Source organism: Chinchilla lanigera, unplaced genomic scaffold (assembly GCF_000276665.1).
Source record: "Chinchilla lanigera isolate Chin_1 unplaced genomic scaffold, ChiLan1.0 scaffold00138, whole genome shotgun sequence".
In the NCBI taxonomy this organism is placed as follows: domain Eukaryota; kingdom Metazoa; phylum Chordata; class Mammalia; order Rodentia; family Chinchillidae; genus Chinchilla; species Chinchilla lanigera.
In genome coordinates this window covers 805,672-815,759 of record NW_004955539.1, presented here as the reverse complement: position 1 = coordinate 815,759, position 10,088 = coordinate 805,672, and positions in this window count along the sequence as shown.

The following is a 10,088-nucleotide window of genomic DNA, read 5'->3' as shown; positions in this document are numbered from 1 at the left end:
GAGAAAAACCAAAAAAAAAAAAAAAAAAAAAATGTCATCGAAGCACACCTCTGTGATTCCTCATTCATGTTGTGAATTTTTGCAGCAAGCAATCAATATTCCACAAGTGAACAAACATTATACCTCTTCTGACACTTTTATTAAATGTGGAGAAATAGCCAACTTTTAAAATCTGCGATTTTCCGAACTTTTCTGCCAATCTCTAGCTCTGAATCCAGTGCTGCTTTGGGCCCTATACAGGAGCTAGCTTGGTTTACCAGTGATGCAAAAATATTTTGATACCATTCACTTATGCAAAAGATACAACTTTTCTGTATGCCTTTGCCGTGGTTTCTGCTGGGTCTCCTCCAGCAGCGGCTGAGGATTCCATCTGTATTACGGTAGTCTGTTTGGGGTGGCCATCTGCTGAGCATGATGAATCATAGTGAGTAATTGGTTTTTGCCTGTTTGGTGCTCAGTCATGAAGTCTTTGTCATTTGGCTTGATAGTACCTGTTTGATATTCATTTTAAATTATGGAACTGAATGCATAAATTCACATTCCTGCCTTTCCTCTGCATTTTTCTGAATATTGAAAAATTCAATTTTCAATTTTATTTTGATTATCACAGAAATTTTTTTAAAGCATTGACAAGTGGCAACTCATGTCTACAGTCCATGAGCTATATCCTAACTCAGTGGAGTGGTATTGATATACATGTATATATTATATTTTCATTTCCTTCATTGTCCTATATTAAGGTGAACATATTACTTACTTTACTGATGAATCACCCTTATTGGTGTTTTAAGAAATGAAACAACCTTGCCTTTAGATCAGGTACCCATATTGCCTGTTTTTTAGTAATGGGCTTGCTCACTGGATTTGTCAGTTAACAATAAGCTTACTAACTAAAAATTTATACTGATGCCGCTTAAAAGAGAATTTATTTAATGTGTATGTTTACAACTCTGGTGAGTTATAGGGTAATGAGGAGCAGAAGAACTGAAACTTCCTGTTGAATTCTTAAAAACGCAAGTTACCTAGTTATGACACCACCACCCCGATATGCATGATTCTGAATATCTGGATACCTGTTATTTATTGTGTATGTTTTACTTTTAATATGTTAACTTTTTGTGCATTCATTGAAAGTTTCCTCCAAACTAAAACTGTCAGAACCACTAAAGTGTAAGTAAAGTATTGTGCTGTAGACTAAAATAAAATTGTTACTTGGAAAAAAAATAAGTATAGTAAAAGACATATTTTCATTAATTTCCCTCAGAAAATTACTCCTTCCTTTTCACATGTTTATACCATAATTCTTAGCAATGTGCTTTTTATTGTAATTTGTTAAATAAATTTAGCCACATCATATTTTCAATCACTCCTTGTTTAATATCACTCTAATCTGTTTTAAAGTTATATATCCAAAGTCTACTTTTATATTGGTTGTTTTTATATTTAACCCTCATATTTAAACTTATTTTATCAATATTTGTGGTAAATCTCCATCTAAAACTGCCTGTATCAATCAGGGTTTACTAAAGAAACAGATCTAACACAAGATATATGAACGTATAAGAAATTACAAGTTTGGCTTACAATGGTCAGCCACGGAGTTGGATGAGGAAGTGTGCAGAGGGTGTCTGCACGTTGGAGACTGAAGAGCCCAGTCCAAGGCCTGGAGCTTGATGCAGTGTCCATTCAAGTCCGTATCAGGAGGCTGATGGGTCTGCGATGGAATGCTGAATAATCTGAAACAAAGGCCGAAGAGTCTACACTAGAAGGCTGAGCAGTCCCAGGTGGAAGTTGAACAGTCTGCACCAAAAGCCAGAGATGATTAAGCTGAAGTCAAAGACTGGAGCTCCTCCAAGAACCAGCAATCAATCCTTCTTTATTTCCCTCTTTTTATATGCAGCCTACCCACCCTGGGTTAGTGTGATCCTCTACACCCACACCATCTTTATGTCTTCCTCTTGCACAGGCTCAGGATGAATACAAAATTAAGGACCCTGGCTCCCTGCTGAGTGACATAGTTAACGCTCTGAACTTCTCAAGTTGACACAATGAGTAACATATTAGAGCAGGAAGGGAGGGTTCTTTTCACCCCAGGATGTAGAACTGCTGAGTCACTTAGTTAAGCTTCTAAACTCCTCAAGTTGACACAGTGAATCAACCATAACACTTCCATTCAAAAATTATAAGAAATTTTGTCACATGTCTCCTTCCTTCACATCCCACAATATTAACATAATGTAGCATATTAGTGTCACATAAGGATAATTTTAGCCTGATGGATTACGCAGATTCAAAGAATTATCCTTTGCTTCTGATAATTGTGGGAGTGGTGCAGGAGAAACAACAGGTCATGGGTTATTACCATATTTCTAGAAAGCTAAATTTTAAACTAGAATGTAGGACCAAGCATAAGACTTAGCAAAAGTGATTAATTCAGTTGATTTGCCAGGAACTTTCCCAATTCTATCACGGGATGTCATAGGAAACAGAGATCATTAGTCATCCTGGAATCAAATTTCTTCCTCTTGCTACTTGAAGAGACTGGGACTATATGTGGCTGCTCCCTGTTTCACTCTGTCACCACACTTTCACTGAAAGCCATTTGCAATGATTTTCAATTTTGTCTTCATTAGACATTTTCCAGGATACAAATGTGATGACTACTCAGGACAAAAAAATGAAAACTTGCAGGCAGATTTACACTGTTTTTCTACATGATGTTACTTATTCTGATAATTATTGCATTAACTACCCCTGTTGGTTATGGCTCATGGTTCCAAATTTCAAGAGCTGGATTGTGAGTAACATCTGCTTAATTTAGGCTGTGTGTGTGTGTGTGCGTGTGTGTGTTTCTGCTTCAGTTTTCCCAGTACTTTCATCTTATCAATTTTCTATTTTAGTTTCATTTTTCTACTCTTGATTTTGTAACTGGTGCATTATTGATGCAGCCTCACTATAAGTAGTTAAATACATAGACTATAAGGCATGCAGTAGAAATATCTAAAATCCCTCCACTAGAAGATAGTCCTATACTAACATTTGAAGACCAGCATCCCTTCTTCATCTCTTTAGCCACACTCACAGATGAATACATCTGCATGATACATGCACATAGGCACGCCACATTAAAAATTTAGTCAAAAGGGGACCATACACATGTTCTTTGTATCAAGGATATCCTTTTTAATAATTTTGCTTAACTTTCCCTTTACCCCTCACCCAGTTCCATGCACCCTCCACATACAAACTTAAATAACATTCACTAATTCATTAATTGGTGTATTTCCTTTGGAATTTCTCCCTTCTTGTATAACAATCTTGATTTCAGTTAAACAACTATTCTGAGACATGTGCTCTTGTCTTTCAGGATGAATTACTTTTTTGTCTAGTATGCCTGTAAGTATATATACATTTAATTATTTCTATGGAACACTGAGAAGGGATGTTTCACCATGTCCTTACTCTGAGACCCCTAGTCAAGCAACACCTTTTAAAACTTGATTTGATAAGTTTAACATTCCAAGATATCTATAAAATATATGCATATAATGTTTTGCTACTGAATAAATACAAGTTACTAGCAGCAAATATCAAATATTTCAAGCATGAGTTAGTGATATTGATAAGGCAATGAATCCAAGGGGACAGGCACTCACGAGAGAACAAAAAGGCAGGAATGAACAAAGGTTTATTGAAAAGGCAGCAGATGGACAGTCTCTGACCAAGATCCAGAGAAGATATCAGCCCCAATATGGGTCTCACCTTCAGTTTAAGTACATTTTTAGGTTTTCATACTAACCATTACTTCATTTTTTGGAACTATACAAGAATGTCACAAAATGATCACATGTTTACCTTTTCCAGAAGTTGTCACTCAGCTAGATTTCAGATGACCATTGTGGTTTAACATTTAGCCTGCTTTCCAATTTGTCCTGTTTGCTCTGTTCCCATTTTATAACTCTGTTCTGGTTTATGATTAACCAAGGGGAACAAGTGAGGAGTGGGCTAACTATAGTTTAAGTGAACTTTAAGTGACTTCTCTTAAAATGGAGATACAGAAAGAAAATGGAGTCTCTCTTGCCCTATCAGTATAAACAGAAAAATGAAAAGTAGGGTTATATGAATAAGAATCAATCTCCTGAAGGAGACAAATTTTGCATTGATTGTATTGCTATTTTCAATTATTGAAAATCCATATACAAACATCTTGACTTTAATATTATGTCATCATAGTTTCCTCAGTTGCACTTCCTATACTTTAAAAAAATATTGTAAAGTGGTGGATTTAAAGTGACCTTTAAATACTGTCTGCACTCAGCAAAAACACAAGCAAAGAAACACCATGCAAGGTATTTTCTTTATCTTACGTGTATTTTACTTCTACTGATTTATTTGGTATATCCAGTGCATGAAACATTTCATTCATTTTACCTGAAGATAAAACATTATTTTACCATTCCCATGGTTATTCACTATTCATATTTCAGTGTACTTCAAAAAAGATATGATATTTCAAACAGGAAGAATGTAACTACAAATAAAATCTTGTAATGTAAAACAAGAAATAAACTTTAAATGGAAAATACATAATTCCTCATGAATAAATATAGTCCAAAATTGGTGTCTGAAAGGTTCAATTTATCAAAACATAACATTGTTCACACAAAGCAGTAATAAGTTTCTTAAATATATTAGAATTAACGTGTTAAAATATTGTGCATTAAAATCTAGTATGTTTTTCATTTGTCAGAGTTTAATTGAAGATAATGAAAGAAACAGGCTCTGCAGAGCATGTTTGGGCCAAGTAAAAGTAGGAAAAGAAGTACACCCTAATGTAAGGGCGGACCACACTGGAAGGGTGGACACAGTGGCCAAGACTTACTTTAAAAAACCATGCGTTTTATGGCTCCCATGCTTCATTGTATCAGATCTCAACTTTTTACATCTAAAATCTCAAACTTGTTCAAAATTCCAGATACTACTATCACAGTCAATTTAAATTACTGGTTTTACCAAGAAATTAGATTACTCAGTCACCTACCATGCCCACAGAACTAAGGTCAAATTCTCCTAGTTGACCCTGAAAGCCATTAATCTTGATATCTCACTGACTCTTTGTTATCAGATTTGTTTGCAGAACTTCCTTGAAAATGTTCCCTCTTTTTAGCACTTTTTGTTCTTATCTTTCAGTAATAGAAGACTGATTATTGTCCTGGGTTAACAGTGTTCATCCAATGTGTATTTTATTTTATTTTATTTTTCTGTACCAGGAATTGAATTCACGACCTTGCACTTGCCAGGCAGGCGCTGTGCTGCTGAGCTAAATCCCCAGCCCCTCATCCAATGTTTACATGCATTAGAATACACAGCCCTTTCCTTAGGATTTGTGGATTCAGAAAGTTCTCTATATTTGAATAGATACCAACTGTGTAAGAACCATGCTCTATGAACTTGAACACCTATCTTTAAATTTCTTGAATACCAATTAGAGTTAGCTATATCTGTATATAAATGTTTAAGAATTCATTGAAGAAATAGCTGCAAAATATCTCATAAATAGTGATCCTCAATAGATATCCATTTAAAAAGAAATTCAAAAGGTAACTTCTATGAAAGAGCAACTCATACTCAGTAGACTAAATTTTAAGGTATTTGTTTCAGTATTATAGCCAAGATTTAGACAAGGATAAAATTTATGGAAAATAATGGCTCTTACGTTTTCCTTTATGTCCATAGATTTTGTGTAGAATTTACAGATGAGGCTTAGAAAATATAAAAATTAATAAAGAAAATAATTTCTGTATTTAATAACATAATTGTTCAACACTTTGTCACAATATCTTTTCCATAAACATTCTTATTTGAACTTAAGTGGAATATGAAGAAATATTACTATTTTATGGATGTGAACAATGAGATTTCAATAGGCCAAACTGACTGACTTGGACAGGAAATATATGACTGAAGAAAGGTATCTACCAACAAATCAAGTGCTTTAGCACTGTACAAATGTTAAGTATTAAAGGTATGTTACAAAGTTCTGGGTATATAGTGTGTGTGTGTAAGAGATGACTGTGGCTGCTTTTTTGTGCACTGACTATGTAAGTCAACATATGTGTAGTTAATTTGGAGTTCAGTGATCAGACCAGTTATGTCATTTTGTGCAATGTCTAACGTCTGACACTTGTATTTCATACTGAAAGTCAATTTAGAGATTTAACATCTCATGATCTTGGGGTAATATCTATAGAGAGTGAAAGCAAAATTAGATTTCAGTAAATTTGGCCTTTTCAGCACTCTGTATTTCAGCAAGTCATGGGCCACAGTTTGATTATTATTCATTTTGCTTTACTGTTGATTGAGTGTGGATTAAGTCACACCGTGTCATCTTTGTCAGAAAGCATCCAGGTTAATAAGGAAGAATGGTACCTGGATTATTGTGTACTAACTCTTTGCTCTCTCATTGCTGTTGTCTGTATAGTTGCCTTTCACTTTTAAAGCTATCAAGCTTGGCTTCTCAAGAGAATTATCTGGAAAAACTCCAGATCAAAAAGCAGTTGAAAAACATCATTGTAAACAAACAAACAAATAAACAAACAAAAAGATAAGAAAATGATGCAATCGAGTCAGAAAGAATTTGTATACAAGTTACAACAGCACCACTCTGCTCCTTTACAGTAAATGCAATATAGGTATTATAAAAGCCTTGTAAATGTGTCACTTTAATTTTCCTTAATGTGTTTAATGTCATGCACAAACTCATTCCATGTCTTCACTAATTAATGCTTATTAAAGCTTAGGAATCTTTTTTTTCTTCTAAACTGAAATCAGCAAATGCTTATTAAATTTTTTAAAAATACTTTTGCCCACATGCAGAGTCAAGATATTTGTCATACACGTAAGAAGATACACAGTCTGGAATGGTAAGATTAAACTGCAACTCAGTGCTGGGGCAAAGGTTAGACCAGGATCACTGTGGGGGCTGTGTTTCATGCATTGTACTCTTTCGTGTTACAAATGGCAGCTTTATGTTCTATTTTCTTCTGTTTTTCATCATGCTTTTGCAGCCCCACCCCAGTCCTTTTAATGCTAATTGATTTTGTCTTAGCAATTGAAATCTAACCTTCTATATTGCTAATCCTGCTTCCTGTTTACAGAGACTCATCCCTTGCTAGCAAATTGGTCTTGATTATTCATTGCTCTTCTGGCTTGATAATGTTCATCAGCTGTTCTATACTCTGGTCTGTAGCCAAGCTCTGATTGACCTTATCATACTGGCTCTGCTAAAAGTACTCAAATCACATCATTTGTCCAAAAAAGGAATAATCAAGAAAATGTTATTGTGTGTAAGAGAGACCTATGTTCATAATGACTTGAAAGCTATATTAAGAATTAACCATCCATTTCTTTACATCTTAAGATTAGATAAATTTATAACATAATATCCACATTGCATTTAGATCTGAGTCAGTAAACATTTACCAGGCATCATCGGTGTGCTAGGCAGCATGAGAGGTACTTTTTCAGGTATTATCTTTTTAAAAATAACCATAAACCTGTAGGATGGACAGGCTAGTCTACAGTATAGTGTACAACAAAACCGAGATTCAGAGATTAGTTGAATTGCCCAAAGTCATATAGCTAGCAAGTAGTAAAACCAAGATGAAAGCTCACTTTTCCAGACCCTGGGGACAAGATTATTTTTAATTTACTACAACAGTGTTTGTGGATATATTTTGAAGAATAAGTCAGACTAAAATTTGTCCTTTCTGATTATGTAATGACATTGATTATTAACTTGTCAACGTTGGGAAATAAGCATATACAGCCTCAAAAATCTGGAAAGATGTTTTAGATATTGATAAAATTTTGTAGATTATAGAAAAGCTAAACACTAAAATAGCATGATAGAAATATCATAATACATTATTATGGGGCAGTAGAGTGTAGGTAATGAGAAATGTTATATACAGAGTCCACCAAAAAATGTATACACACTTCAGGAAAAGAAAAACTTGTATAAATATTTTAACATTACATTGATTGAGATGTCCTGAGGTTAATACTTTACCTTTGGCCTCTATACTTACAAGAGGTTCTCAAAGGGGTGGCCATTAGCTTCTAGACATTTGTTAGTACAGCAGACTGCAGCTTGGGCAACCTTGATCCCTGAGATTGCTGCACATGCATTTTCAGTTTCTTCTCTACAGGCTGGCAGTATAGTGGTTTTCTGTGATATATGACATCCTCTACAATTCCCCTTATGTCGGTGACACCATCCACTGAAAAAAAATTCATACCATATTTCTTTTCCTGAAGTGTGCATACATTTTTGGCAGACTCTGTATATAGATAAAACAATTGCAAAGAATCCTCTCAAGCATAATATATCTACCAAAAAATAATTCTTGGACATGCCTTTTTCCTTTATTAGTTCAGCTGTATATTCATGACAAAATACACTGAGCACTATACCAGTATCAAAAGAATTTATAGGATAACAGGAAAAAAAGACAAGGATTAATAAATAGTACCTTAACCCTACTTGTACTTCTATTCAAAACAAAGTAATATTTATTGAGTTTCTGCCCTATGCTAAACGGTGTGCTAAGTGCTTTTAAAAAGTTGCTGGGTTTATTGTTTATAATTTTGAAAGATAGTTATTTGCATCATCATTGCATTATCTCTGTCTTTCTCAGTTTTATGTGCCCTTTGTTTAAGTTATATTACCACTTATTCAACCGAATAGTTACTTACATTTTTCTAGGAGATATTTTTGATTGGTTTGGATTTTTGAGACAGGGTCTCATTATGTAGTTCAGGCTAGTCTTGAACTCACTGTGCAGCCCAGGCTGCCTTTGAACTCCTAGCAATCTCTCTGCTTCAGCCTCTTAAGTCTTGGGAGTTCAGGCATGTGCCACTGTGGGAGAGATTTTTTAGAAGTGGTTATAATCTACAAGCATTTAACTTTAAAGAAAGAGATCTTAATAATGTAGGTAGGGAGCATACAATCAATTAGAAGGCCTGAAGAATAAAAGTGAGATCTCCCTGAGAAAGAAGATATTCTGCATGGAACATTCGCTTTTACCCAAGAATTTCTAACCTACAAGCCTGCTGTGTGGATTTTAGATTTACCTGGCCCCACAACTATATAAGACATTTCCAAGAAATAAATCTATTTTAAATATTATTACATACTTAATATTTTATGGATTGCTGTATATTTGAATTTGCTTTTCGATTTTTATTTTTCATTAGTAGATATTGGCAGTACATAGTGATTTTATTCCCTCAGGAGACCTGGCTTATGTACGTAACATGACTTACTTCTTTTTCATCCCCTTCCCCTCTTCTCCTCCCCATCTCCCTCCATCTGTTGATCTCCTTCCTTTTTTGCAAAAGATCTATCTTCCTTTTTCCTATCAGTTATGTCTTATTTTGCTCTTTACTCATTTTCTGCGTTTCTTGTATAAAAGAAATCATGTGATACTTAAGTTTGTGTGTCTGATTCATTCCACTTGTTATTAAGGTCTCAAGATACATCCATTTTCCTAAAAATTACCCTTCTGTATGCGAGAATAATACTTTATTGTGTTTGAATACCATATTCTATTCATCTGCTGATGGACATATTGGCCTATTCCGAGATCTAACTTTTAGGGATTCTGCTTCTATAAAGATGGGTAGACATGTACTCCTGAAATATGATGACTTTAACTCTATTAGGCAGATACCTTTATGCAGAATAGCTCAGTCTCATGGAATTTCTATTCTTAATTTTTTGAGGCATCTGCATACTGATTTCCACAACAGCTGTCCTGGTCTACTTGAGGTATATGTGTGTGTATGTGTATGTGTGTGTCTATCTATGTACCTATTTGATATCTATCTACCTATCAGCTGTGTATTTTTTCTCCTAAGAACACTGACTTATGTAATTCTTATTCTTAGATTTAGAAAAGTAAACTTCAGATATTGAGTACTTTGCTAAAGACTGCAGTACCCATAAATTCAAAGTGCAGGAAGGAACATTCATCCTGTTACTATTAAGTTCTATATTCTTTCTAGATGTCCACCTTGGGTGTTTT